General features: G+C 48.3%; 2 non-coding genes across 2 annotated transcripts; one reads left to right on the top strand and one right to left on the bottom strand.

The window, feature by feature from the left end:
• Positions 1-2745: 2745 nt before the first annotated feature.
• Positions 2746-2827, top strand: TRNAS-AGA (transfer RNA serine (anticodon AGA)). Its single transcript has one exon. It is a non-coding gene; the product is annotated as a tRNA-Ser (tRNA).
• A 5592-nt stretch (positions 2828-8419) lies between these two features.
• TRNAQ-CUG (transfer RNA glutamine (anticodon CUG)) lies at positions 8420-8491 on the bottom strand. The gene has a single exon. It is a non-coding gene; the product is annotated as a tRNA-Gln (tRNA).
• Positions 8492-12952: the final 4461 nt, after the last annotated feature.

The raw sequence follows: 12952 nt of genomic DNA, 5'->3' as shown, positions 1-12952 counted from the left end.
TCCGTTAGCCGCCCCAAGCACCTGCTTGCTGTGCTGGTGCCTGGAGCCAGCCCTGGCTCAAGGGGAAAAGGTTGTGTGTGACAGTGTTTGGGGGAGGGGGAGGAGGTGTTTCTTAGGATAGAAATGATGGAAAACACAGGGGTAGTGACAGTGAAGCCCCGTGTCTGAGTGTTATGACCCTGTGTGGTGCTGCTGTTCACCTTCCCCTCCTATGGTCTCATCTTTCATTGAATCCAGCATTTTTTCACCGATCATCACCACAGAGGTGTCCCACATGCCTCAAACACAGAGTGTCCCTCTTAGGGTATGTCTACACTTACCCGGTAGTTCGGCGGTGAGCGATCGAACTTCTGGGTTCGACTTATCGCGTCTTGTCTGGACGCGATAAGTCAAACCAGGAAGTGCTCGCCGTCGACTGTGGTACTCCAGCTAGACGAGAGGAGTACCGCGGCGTCGACGGGGGAGCCTGCCTGCCGCATGTGGACCGAGGTAAGTTCGAACTAAGGTACTTCGAACTTCAGCTACGTTATTCACGTAGCTGAAGTTGCGTACCTTAGTTCGAATTAGGGGGTTAGTGTAGACCTGGCCTTAGAGACACTGAGGACTGGAACTGATTTCAGCTGCCGGACAGCTCTGCTAGGTTTTTATTCATTTGCATAGGAAAACGCTGAGTGTTTAAATTCATTTCAAGCCCCCTCATTCAGCGAACTCCTGAACACACTGGAGATGGGCCTGGAAATCGATTTTCATTCAAAAAAGTTTTAAAGGGAATCACTTGGATTTGAACTAGGAGCCTATTACTTTGCAGGGAAACAATCAACCACTGAGCTCTTTCTTTCAACAAAGGGTGTCATGTATAGCCCAGAGCAGGAACAATTTTTACTAACTGGGGGTTAGTAAACTTTATCTCTATACAAACACCACAGCTTACAAAATCCCCACCCCCACTCTGTGTCACCAGAGCACAACAACAACTCTCCTTGTAGCACACACTGCTCCCCAGCTCCGTGCCCTTCAGTTGCTCCAGCATTGCTCCAATCCCTGAAAGGGACAGGGCACAGGTAACTAAAAGTATTTTTAACATTTTTTACAACACTAAATAACCCTTGAATCCTAGTGTCACCATCCATTAAATTCCTTCAGCCTTATAGTTTCCCAAGTGCAATACTAACAGGAGTACTTGTGGCACCTTAGAGACTAACAAATTTATTAGAGCATAAGCTTTCGTGGGCTACAACCCACCTAAGAAGTGGGTTGTAGCCCACGAAAGCTTATGCTCTAATAAATTTGTTAGTCTCTAAGGTGCCACAAGTACTCCTGTTATTTTTGCGGATACAGACTAACACGGCTGCTACTCTGAAACCTGTCAAGTGCAATACTAAACTTCTCTTCAAATACAAGGGAGTGGGGATCAGTCAATGTTCAGAGTCATCCCACATAAAAGAACCATGTTGTGGTTCATACTGGCCCCATACTGTGCCCATCGCCTTTCCCTCCTCTCCCTTAAAAGTTTTGGTATTTTGTATAGAAACTTTCTTCCCTCAGGAGAGACCTGGGAACCAGGGCCGCCAGCCAGACAAACACCTTTAAGAGGAGGTGTCCCTCTCCCTGCCAAAGAATGATCTCCCTCCTTCAGTTCAGTGACAGCCTGAATTGTTCCTTATCCCGGCAGAGCCGGAGGATTAAAAGCAGCAACCTCATACCCCTGTGTAGCTTGCAGGAATGAACACAAACACTCCCTGGTATCTGAGGAGATGTTTAGTTTTACCCTTGGTCAACTACAAGGCCAAAGGGAAAGGAGGTGGCACCAGATATAAAGAGTGAAACACGACACATCATAGTTATGCCCATAGTGACTGCAAAATCTTTGTATATACTTCTTATTATCATCAGTATATTGTTTTCTCTGGAGTCTAGACCTTGACTATACCTTGGCCAAGAAATTTGGACCATGATAAAAATAATCGACTACCCCTGGTGAAGGCAATGGACTTGACACCCACTGGGGTGTCCCTACACAGGTACAAGTACTAACAACAAGGCTGTCTTTTTGCCATAGTTTTTAATCAGGGCAATACATTGAAACAAACTCCTGTTAAATCATTTCTCAGCCCGAGTCCTTCACCCAGATTCCTTAGGGCATTGGGCCACCACGTGGACGTTTCATTTCCCTCAATTTCACACAGAGACACAATTTCCTTTGCACAAATCCATGAACAGCAAAATCTTCCTGTGTCTCTGGTCTGAGCCAGAGCATTCGATTCCAGTGAACCCTTCTCTCCTGCAATGGTGATGGTCAGACAGAGGGGACGTGGCACCTGCATCCCTGACAGGGAGATATTGGCTCAGCTCTTTCTTTCTGCTGCTGTTGTTAGTCCATGAAACGTCAAGGATGGAATGCAAGGCTGAGTTCATGCACCAACCTTCTGAAATATTTCAGTGCCCCAGAAAAATCCTGCCCCCTACTATTGGAATGATGTGCTGGAGATTTGAATAGGAAAGGGACTGTCTGAATTGTCAGAGTGGGGAATGAACAACAATCTACAGCAATGTCGTTACACAAACACACTCTCATCCTGCGCCAACTGGAAGGGAAATGGGCAGGAATTCTTGCTGTTCAGCCAAGGACACACTTACACTGATGTGCAACCATGAGTGTGCTGGGGAAGCTGGTCTGAGCAAAGAATTTGAAGTGACAATTCAGTGAGAACTGAATGATCTTGTAGTAAATCACCCATACATCAAGTAGTTGTGGCCGAGTGGTTAAGGCGATGGATTAGAAATCCATTGGGGTTGCCCCGCGCAGGTTCAAATCCTGCCAACTACGGAAGCACTAGACTCTTGTTATTATTACTGTAGTCTCAGTGCCTGAGCATCCACAGTGTGAACTGGAGCCAGATCTAGTTTTACTCTGTCTACGCTTAAAACACTGCTGTGGTACTGCTGTAACACTTTGGAGTAGACAGTCACTACAGTGACTGGAGGGCTTTTCCCATCCCTCTAATAGCTACGTTGACAGAACAGTTCTTCCTTTTTATAACCAGGGCTTAGGTCAGCTTAACTATATTGGTTTGGGGGGGGGTGTGGATTTTTCACACCCGGAGAGACGTCACCATGCCAGTTAAGTGCCCAGTGTACACCAGTCCTTAGATCCCTCTTGGTATTTCAATGCAGGCACTGAACTGTGAGAGGAAAACATCAATTCACAAACACAGAGACTGAATTCCCCACATTTAATCTCTCTGCACTTTCCAGAAAGTCACAAAATTCAATTCATTCTTGCTAGGACAGAGAAAAAAAATTGACACTAAGTTTTTGGCTTGGTTAAATAAAATTCAGTGTTTAATTAATATAGTAAAAGTATGTTCTGATTCTTCTAAATAACAGCATAACGTGAAAAGAGAGACAAATCTTGTCAGTGATGACTAATTTCGCAAATGATCTTCCCATTATTAATTTCCACACCGCCGCCATTGGAGGTCTGGGCACCTCCAGTGTCACTGCTCTGCATTCACCTTCCCCTTAGAATTGTTCTCAGCCATTCCCAAATGTGGAACATTGGGCAGTTCAGAATGTGACTAGTGACCCCGGCTCCTTCCTGCACCTGCTCTACATTGCTCCACAGCAGCGTCTCCCCCTTCAGAGTCACCCCAGCACTGCAGTGCAGCCCCCCAGGGTTCAGCAGGGCCCCTGGCAAGGACAGTGGGTGCAGCTAACAGCCCGGTGTGCCTGGCAGTCAGGCAGGGGCCAGCCCGAGGCGGGAAGCTCTGAGTCAGCTGTAAAGAAGCAACAACCCCCACAAGTACAGAGATTGAATTCCCCAACGTTAACATCATGACACCCAGTAGAAAGCCACACGTGTCAGTTGTTTTTTTCACAGGGAGATGCAAAAATCAGGTGACATTATCTGATAAAAATATGACCATATAGATCATTATTGCACCCACTGTTATATATTTGCAACAAATCTGGTACAAAATGTGGCATGTAAGATGTCTATGAAAAGATTAGGAGTACTTGTGGCACCTTAGAGACTAACAAATTTATTTCAGCATAAGCTTTCGTGGGCTACAGCTCACTTCTTCAGATGCATAGAGTGGAACACACAGACAGAAGATATTTATACATACAGAGAACATGAAAAGGTGGAAGTACACATACCAATTGTAAGAGGCCAATCAATTGAGATGAGCTATAAGTAGCAGCAGAAGAAAAAACTTTGAAGTGATAATCGAGATGACCCATAGAAGGTGTGAGGAGAACTTAACATGGGGGAAATAAATTCAATTAGTGTAATGACCCAACCATTCCCAGTCTCTGTTTAGGCCTAAGTTTATGATTTGATGAATATGATTAAGCTATTTGTATGCATGTATCATGTTTGTATTTGAAGTTTTGAGCATTGGCTCCATGCCTGTATTTCAAATATGTTTGCTCCTGAGGTAACACCCACAAGTTAGTTAGCCAGTGAGTGGCCCATCAAAAGGACACAACTCACAATGGACCATGGGAGATGCCCATCTACACTGAACGGACTTTTCTGTGAACGTTCCATCTGAAGTATCCTGCAAAGTATCCATCCTGCAATGACTGAGAAAAATCAGGCATGGACGGGGACTTGCCCATGTGACTCCAAGCTCCCATCTTTCACCTGTGATTTTCCACTAGCTGTGCTGAGGACTTTGAAACAATGGGTTTCCCTCCACATGGCAGAAGATATAAGAAGCCCCGGAAACATCTCCACTGTGCCTCTATCCTGCTCCAGCCTCTTTCCTGCTCAGACCTCTGGACTATGGACTTATACTAATGGGATCATCTAACCAAGGGACTGAGGACCTTCCAGTGATTTGGAAGCATCCAAAGACTTATCAAGCCAGCAGTTTCTTCCATCACTGCTATAAGCCTGAACCAAGAACTTTGCAATTGTATTTGATTCCTTTAATCAATTTTAATTCTCACCTTTCTTTCTTTATTTTTATAAATAAACGTTTAGAATTTAGATACTAAAGGATTGGCTTCAATGTGATTTTTGGGAAATATCTAAGTTATATATTGACCTGGGTGGAGGGCTGGTCCTGTGGGATCAGAAGAACCTCTTATTTGAAGAGACTGGTTTTAAAGAACCATTCATTTCTAAGTCTAGTGTTTTCGATGGTAATACAAGGACTGGAATGCCCAAGGAAACTGCTTTTATGATTTCTTGTTAGCTGGTGTGGTGAAGCAGAAGTTTACTTTTGTTGCTGGTTTGGTATGTCCTATGGGGGATTAGGCACCAGTCTTGGGGTGTATCTGCCCTACTTCTTAGCAGTTTGTCCTGAATTTGTCTCTCTCAGCTGTGGCCCACTGAGGCATGGTTACAGGCACTCAGCTCTCTTGCCTGTGCAGTGATCTGAGAAGATTGCCAGTGGAAGGACAGATGGTGGTGGACACACAGACACATGGCTAGGGCACCTGATGAGGGAGAACTTCCTTATCTCTGTCTGAGGCAGGTTGAAGGGGAAAGGATGGACATTGCTCATCTAATCGTAACCACATTGAGACGCTGAAGGGAGTAGAGCGAGGGGTTGTTACTAGCAGGAATCCAGCCCAATGGGCAGGAGTTAAATATAAAGAAAAGGGTCATGTGGAGAACAGGGTTTGCTCTCAGGGCCTTGGAGAGAAAAGAAATCTGCCACTTTCTCCCTGTGAACTCAATTTGCTTTTCTTGTTCCTTTCCCTTATAGTGAAGATATAGAGAATGGAAGTGGTTAAACTTCTCCCGAGGCACTGAATCACTTGGCTTGGTTTCCTCTCACCATTGCCAGTGCAGACAGGAGGGACATGAATTGTTTTAAATGAGTCATGGACAGTGGATATTTTCATTGTTTTCTTTCTAAGCATTTAGCTCGGGGGTCAGGGTCACAGCCCAGTTAGTACTGAGGGAGCAGTATTAATTAAAGGGCAAAACGCTTCCTTAATGCAGAGTTAAGATTGTCTGGTGCAATATCAGCCCCTTGCAGAACCTCTACATCTGCAAAACTCAAACTTCTGAAAAGCAGGAGATGCAGTTACAGTTGCCAACACCACCTTCATCCTCTCCTCTTTCAGCAACATCCTGTTAACACACACACATTTACTCTGCCAACACCCTTCTGGCTGAAATCTACAAGCTGTTCACTACCTTTTAGCCCTTCCAACCAGACCTCCAACCCCGTCTTGGCCTGACGAGGCCCAACCCTTGGGCAAACCAGACTGGGGTAAGGATTGGTCATGGTCATGACAGTGACTGCAGAGTAAGACCCCTGACCCCTACTCAGATCAGCCCCACCTCACTGATTTCTCCTCACTCGGACACACTGCTCCCCCTCCCCGAATTCCTGAAAGCCTGGGTAGGGAGCTTATTTTCCCTTGTGATGGTGCGAGCTCTCCCTCCCCACCCGGACACAGCTGGAGCTAAGATAGATCCCCCTCCATTGCTGCCCTTTGGGAAACACAGTGTTAATTTAGAGGAATCTGAGAAGGCTCAGATGGGGAGTGGCTGATCTCCGCTCACATTCTCCACAGCTCCAGCCCCTGTTGCTTATTGAAAGAAATGACTCAATATCCCAGTTACATGTTTTATTAACATGAACAAATAAAACCAAGAACACACATCACTAAGGCTAAATGACTATAAATACTACTCAGCTAACAAAGGGTTAAACAATACAGTGATAAAGTTCAGGGCAAATCAGTAAATCGATGAGTTAACAAGGATATTGTGTTGGAATCAAGTCGTCAATTTAGTCAAACCATCAGATGAATACAGCAGAAAATCAACCCTTATAAATCCTAAAACAGCAACCCAAGGAGGCAGGTGCATATTTAGTGATGCCGAAACCCCAATCAGAGCTTTTCACCCAGGCAGTGCATCCCAGATTTAACCAGCTGAATATTTCACTACCGAAACCAAATTATTGCTTACATTTAGCCAACAACCTCAAAGCAAATTAGTTTTCTCCTTCGATTTCACTATTGCGTCGCTAATACTTCTCCTCACCCTCTCGCCCCAAAACACACAGACAGACCTTACAGAGACAGCAGTAAAAGAAGTTCAAACAGCTCTCGCTGAACAATGTACATCTGACAGCTCAATTCCTTGGAATGCTTCCATAGGCAAAGGAGCATGCCTGCAGTCATTTCATAGGTCTTTCCTTTACAGAGAGCAGGGCAGATTTCACAGATCTACCAGGCTCTGCTCTCCACCAGCAGCCTGTGTCAGGAGGGGTCAAGCAGAGCCCAGAGCACTGCCCATCCTGTGATTCTTCACCCCCCGACTCCCCCTCAATCTTTGCTCCCCAAACCACCTTTGTGCCGCCCTCTTCGCTGTGAGACTCAAACCGTGCCTCACTTTCTGTATGTTGGTGTGGTTTTTGTCTGTCATGTTGATGTGCATGTGGGTCCTGTGTGACTTTTGTGGACGCCTTGCACAGTTTTGTGTGCATGTATGTATGATTTTTGCATGAATATTGTTTTTTGCTTAGTATTCTTTTGGTATGTGGTTTTTGTGCTTTCTTGGTGTGTGCTTTTGCTGTATTTTTTTGGTGTGCATTTCTTCTTTCTATGTTTTGTGTGGCATTCCCTTATGTGTATATGGCTCTGTGTGGGTCTGTGTGTGTGCGGTTTTTGTTTATGTCTGTGTGGGCCTGTGTGATTTTCTTTCTCTCTGTGTGTTTGTCTCTCTGTTTGTATCTTCATGTGTAAATTCACTGGGTGTTTCTCTGCTTCTCAGCAGCTGGGGAAAAGCCTCTTGGGGTAAAATCTCCTGCCCCACTGCCAAAGTGAGCACCGTGAGTGGGACCGGTAAGAGGCCACAACAGGGGGGCTGGTCCTGCTTTCCTACCGTCTCCTGATGTTGGCGACAGAGCATTAGCAGCCGCCCTGCATGTTGGTCTGCGGATGGCCTTCAGTGGGTATTTGGCATGCCAGGGAGCAGCCTGGCCCGGTGTCTTGTTGCCTGTCTGCTGGCCACACATAGGCATGGTCCTCCCCTCATCTTGCCTCACCCTCAGTTGCTCTGTGGTTTATAAACCTTCCCTTGGAGCTGTCAGCACCAGCTGCCTCTGCTCTAGGTTTCCAGAAGAGGAAAGGTGTGCTGGGCTCCAGCCTGGGACTCTTCCTCCCTCCTGCCTATCCCTGACTACGAAGCCTGGCCTTGGAACTCCTTCCTTCAAGCGCCATGTGGGCAAGAGGAAAAGTGTGGTAGAAAGCACAAGGGCCAAACTTGTGGGCATCAGGTGAAGCAGCAAGAATCCCAACCACCATAGCCACTTCTAGACCCCATCCCAACCAAAGACCTGGCTCCAATGGGTGTGAGTCACCCAGCAGGAGGGAAACAACTTGCTTTTGCACAGCTGGAGAGAGGAAAGGTGAGAACTTTGAGCTCCAGGGATTTACCACAAGGTCCCACTGAGAGTTGAACTCAGATTGCAGGATTCAGAGTCCTGAGTGCTGACCATTACACCATGGGACCAACTTGTGCTGTCTTCTCTGGACATCGGTGACCCTCATGGGGCTGGCTTGTGTAAGGGGACTGTTGGCCCTTTACTAAAACTTAGTGGGGGGGTTTGGTTGGCTAGATCCCAGTACCAATAGAAGGGGGAAGGGTCAATGGGAAATCAGGACCCTGAGATTGACAGTCCCCAGGGGCAATGGTCGATGTGACGAACTGGGACTGTTCTTAATATGGACTTTGAATGCTGAGTGGGGAGTGTTGGCTGGGAAGGCAGGGGAGTGTGGCTAGGATGGGTCTGCATTGGGGGATGGGAGACTGGCCTTGAGGGAGAATACCTGAGCATGTAACATGAGAACCCAGGAAGGGGTTAGAGGCCAGGTGACACCTTTGCGTGGGAAACTGAACAAAGGCTGAGGGAGGAGACACTGGGGAGAGAGTTTCAGGAGCTGGCTGGTAATGGAGGGAGCCCAGATGGGGCTCTGCCCCCCCCAATGGGGCTGTGGTGCCCCTGGGACCCCAAGATGGACCTAACTGGGTGGGGGGTCCTGTTGTCTGTGCCTGCAAGACCTGTCTTGGACTGTGTTCCTGTCATCTGAATAAACCTTCTGCTTTACTGGCTGGCTGAGAGTCATGGTGAATCGCAGGAAGCCGGGGGTGCAGGGCCTTGTGTCCCCCCACACATTCTAGTGCACTTTGCCGCCCCGCTCAGGCCTGCCTGGCTCTCCTAGAGCAGGGCGAGTGTCCAGTTGTCCTGTGGCAGGGCTGGCGAAAGCTCGGTACACATACTAACAGCGCCGGGGAGCCTAGACGAATATTAGTTGGACAGAGGAGCCTGGGGCAGTTTTATCAGAGAGCAGAAATGAATCCGGAACACAGCCCTGGAGCTGCCGTGCTCGGGGTGTGGGCCTGGGTCTCCTGTACCATCTCCCTTCCCCCCCTCATGGCATAACAAGTTCCCTGCAGAGAACAGAGGTGCGGGAACGAGGGGTGCGGCGGGTGCTGCAGCACCCCCATATCTCACTGTGAAAAACTCCAGGTGCGGTGGGAACAAAGCCGCATTATTGTGTGATTCTGGAGAACCCCGGAGCTGTGCTGCCCTGTGTAGTGCGAGCGGGAATTGCACGTTTTCACACTGCTTGTGAACACACATGGGCCCTGTTCGCAGGCTTTCAGCTCCCCCGCTATAAAAAGTGAGAGAGCCCCACTGCCTAGAAGTGCCTGCTCAGCCAGCGGCAGACACTGCCCGGCCTCTGGCCTGCTGCCCTTTCTGTACCACAAACCCCGGGCACTGAAGAGACAGATCAGAGCGTCGAATTCAGGGCTTGCCTACAGGGGGACACTCAGCCAAATGAATTTTGATTAGCAAAAGGTGTGACTTGAAAGTAGGTTAGTTAAATGGCATTGAACCCCTCACTAACCCCATCACAGAACTGACCTGACCTAGAGCAGTAGAGCACAAAGCTATTTCTTTACAGTTTATGGGAGAAAGCTACATACTCTACAGTCCACTCCCCTCTTAACATGAGAGCTTTGGGGAGGTTGCACCTCTCTGGTGACTTGGCTTCTGGATTCTCCTGTTCTTTACCTTCTCCGGCTGCTGCAGTGCTGGTTTTCTCTCCTCCACCATCTTGCAGCCTCCTCCTTCTCTTCCTGTTCAAATAGCAGCAGCAGTTGCTCTGGTATCTTAGGCTAGGTCTACACTGCAGCGGGGGTCCGACCTAAGATACGCAACTTCAGCTACGTGAATACCGTAGCTGAAGTTGCGTATTTTAGGTCGGCTTACCTAGCGGTGAGGACGCGGGAAAGTCGACCGCTGCCGCCGCCTCCGCTGCCGCCTCCTGCTGAGGTGGATTTCCGGAGTCGACGGCAGAGCGATCAGGGATCGATTTTACCGCGTCTTCACTAGACGCGGTAAGTCGATCCCCGAAAAACCGATTGCTACCCGCCGGATCGGCGGGTAGTGAAGACAAAGCCTTAGACCTTGTCTACACTAGATCATACTTCGGTATAACTTATGTCGCTCAGGGGGGTGAATAATCCACAGCCCTGAGCGACGTAAGTGATCCCGATCTAAGCGCCGTTGTAGAGAGTGCTATGTCGGCAGGAGAGCATCTCCCACTGACAGAGCTACCGCCTCTCATGGCGAGTGGAGTAATTAAGCTGACAACAGCAGCTTAGAGCATCTTCTAGTGTAGATGTAGCCTTAGTGATGAGCAGCTCGGTGTCTAGATAAATCCTTTACTATGACCAGAACTATGTACAGAAGTGAGGTAACAAACTTTCTACAAGTCTGCAGGATGTTGTGGTCCCCACTTTATAACTTTTAGCTCCGTGGTCAGAGCACTCATCTGGAACCTGGGAGACCCAGGTTCAGTTCCTTCCTGTCTGCCAGAAGGAAAGAGAGGATTTGAACAGGAGTCTCCTGCTTCTCAGGAGGTGTTCTAACCACTGGGATAGGGGATATTCTGATATGGGGCTCCCTCAGTTTCTCCTGGTGAAGCTGTTCTCCTGGGGATAAATAATGAAAGAGTGATTGGAGCAGGTGGACTAGACCCAAGGTCTCCTCCCAGGTGGATGCCCTGACCACTGGACTACAGAGTCATTCATGTTCTCTGGCCTAATGATTATTTAAGCACTTACCCACAGTGGAACAGAGTGGCATTCATCTCTTGAGTGCCTCCTAGCAGCTGGGTGTGGTACTGCAATCTTTTCCCCCACTCCTGGTGCCCCCTGTACCTTGCTGACCTCACAAGGCATGTCTCTAGTGACTCACGCCTCCAGCCAGGTCTCACAGTCAAAAATGAACCCCTTCCAGGGTAGCAAAGAGTTCAAGGAGCTGTCTGCCTTCCTGCCATCCCCAGGGTCTTCAGCCCCATCTCAGGGCCCTTTAAATCCAGCCCTTTGCTCAGGTTTCTAGAGGAGTCTCGTCCCCTGCCCAGGGCTTAGACCACTTCATCACTGGGGGAACCCAGGCCCACTCACAGCTCCAGATTCCAGCTCAGCAACCTTGTACACAGCAAGCACATACTGCTTCCTTTAATTCATTACTGCTACATTCCCTGGGCCTCTCCCCACCTCTACCTCTTAAACTTTTCAGTGTCTCTCATTCCCAGGTTTAGCACATGCAGCCTCTCAAATGCCTTTTGGCCAGAGCTGAGCACCCTTCTTTACTCCTCTACCCCCAGCAAGGCACTGAGCTGCTAAGGTCCTGCAGCTCCTTTTGATATGAGGCTGCTGGGCTCTGATTGGCTGCTTCCATGAGGCCTCTCTAGGCAAGCCTAGAGGAGCCAACTCTGCTTCTCCTTCCTGGGGCAGGGAGTAGTAGGACCACAGGGCATCCAGGAGGGGGCCACAAGGGGCCAGGTACACCCCATCACGAACAGGCCTCCAGATTTTGGGTGCCACAATCCTGGGTTTGTTTGGGTGTCAAAGCCAAAATCCTGGGGTTAGATCCGATAGGCGCTATAAACACTCAGGGGAGTGAGGGGAGACAATGGGGATGGGGGAGAGAATGAGGGGAGAAGAGCAAGGAGCACTATCACTCCACCCAGCAGAAATGGGGCTTGGGGTGAAGGGAACTGGGCTGTGTGAGAAGAGACACAAGACAGGAAAGCTACCGAGCATGTTATAAGAACCTAGCTAGACCAGAAAGCTGATTCACCTCACCCCACCGAGCCTTATATAGAAATAGTCTTGTGTTTTAATGCTGGGCTGGGTATCTGCTCTTCCCCAGGGTCCCCCAAACCTTGCTGTAAGAGGCACTCTTTGCTGTTCGATTTCTGAGCTTTTTCAGGTGGAATGAGGTCACATGTTCAATCCTCTGCATCCACTAGGACTAGAAACTTAATTTTATTATTTTAAATGAAAGCTGAAGTTCTCATATAGCCATTGGACACCAGGAGCTGGAAACCCCAAATACCATGAGACCCATGATAAAATCACGTGGTGGCAATACAGAGGCTGAGACTTTCAGAGCAGTCATGGGGATTTAGATAGGTAATGATCTGAATTGAAGAAGTGCCTAGATTAGCAGTTCTCAAATGAATTTTTGCTCTGTCTGCACGTGCAGTCATAGCAAATTCACAGTGGCCACAGTCTGAACAGTTAAAATATTCCACTGACAGCATTGCAGCAGAGTGATGAGGGCAGAGGCAGTACAGACCAGATGTCACTCATTGCATTACATTCGTATCCTGCTATGAAGTAAAGCTAACTGGAGAGGACATAAGCAGGAAGCGCAAGCCTCCAATGTAGTTAATGGGCTGTACTGGCCAGCTGTAGGCCCTGGGAGAGGAGCTAGGGTTGCAGATATCTTGCAGAGCTCCACTTGTTCTTCAGGCAAGCCCAGTTGGCTCCGTATTGCCCATGAGCTCATCCTACAGACCAATCCAACTGAGACAGCAAGAAAGGAGTAAAAATGGGACCAAGGGCTACAGAATGGGGCAGCAGCAACAGGGACCAGAGCTACAGAATTCTGCT

This window comes from Emys orbicularis, chromosome 15 (genome assembly GCF_028017835.1).
Source record: "Emys orbicularis isolate rEmyOrb1 chromosome 15, rEmyOrb1.hap1, whole genome shotgun sequence".
NCBI classification, from domain to species: Eukaryota; Metazoa; Chordata; order Testudines; family Emydidae; genus Emys; species Emys orbicularis.
Note: the sequence above shows the minus strand (reverse complement) of the source record. Positions and strands in the feature narration are given on the sequence as shown.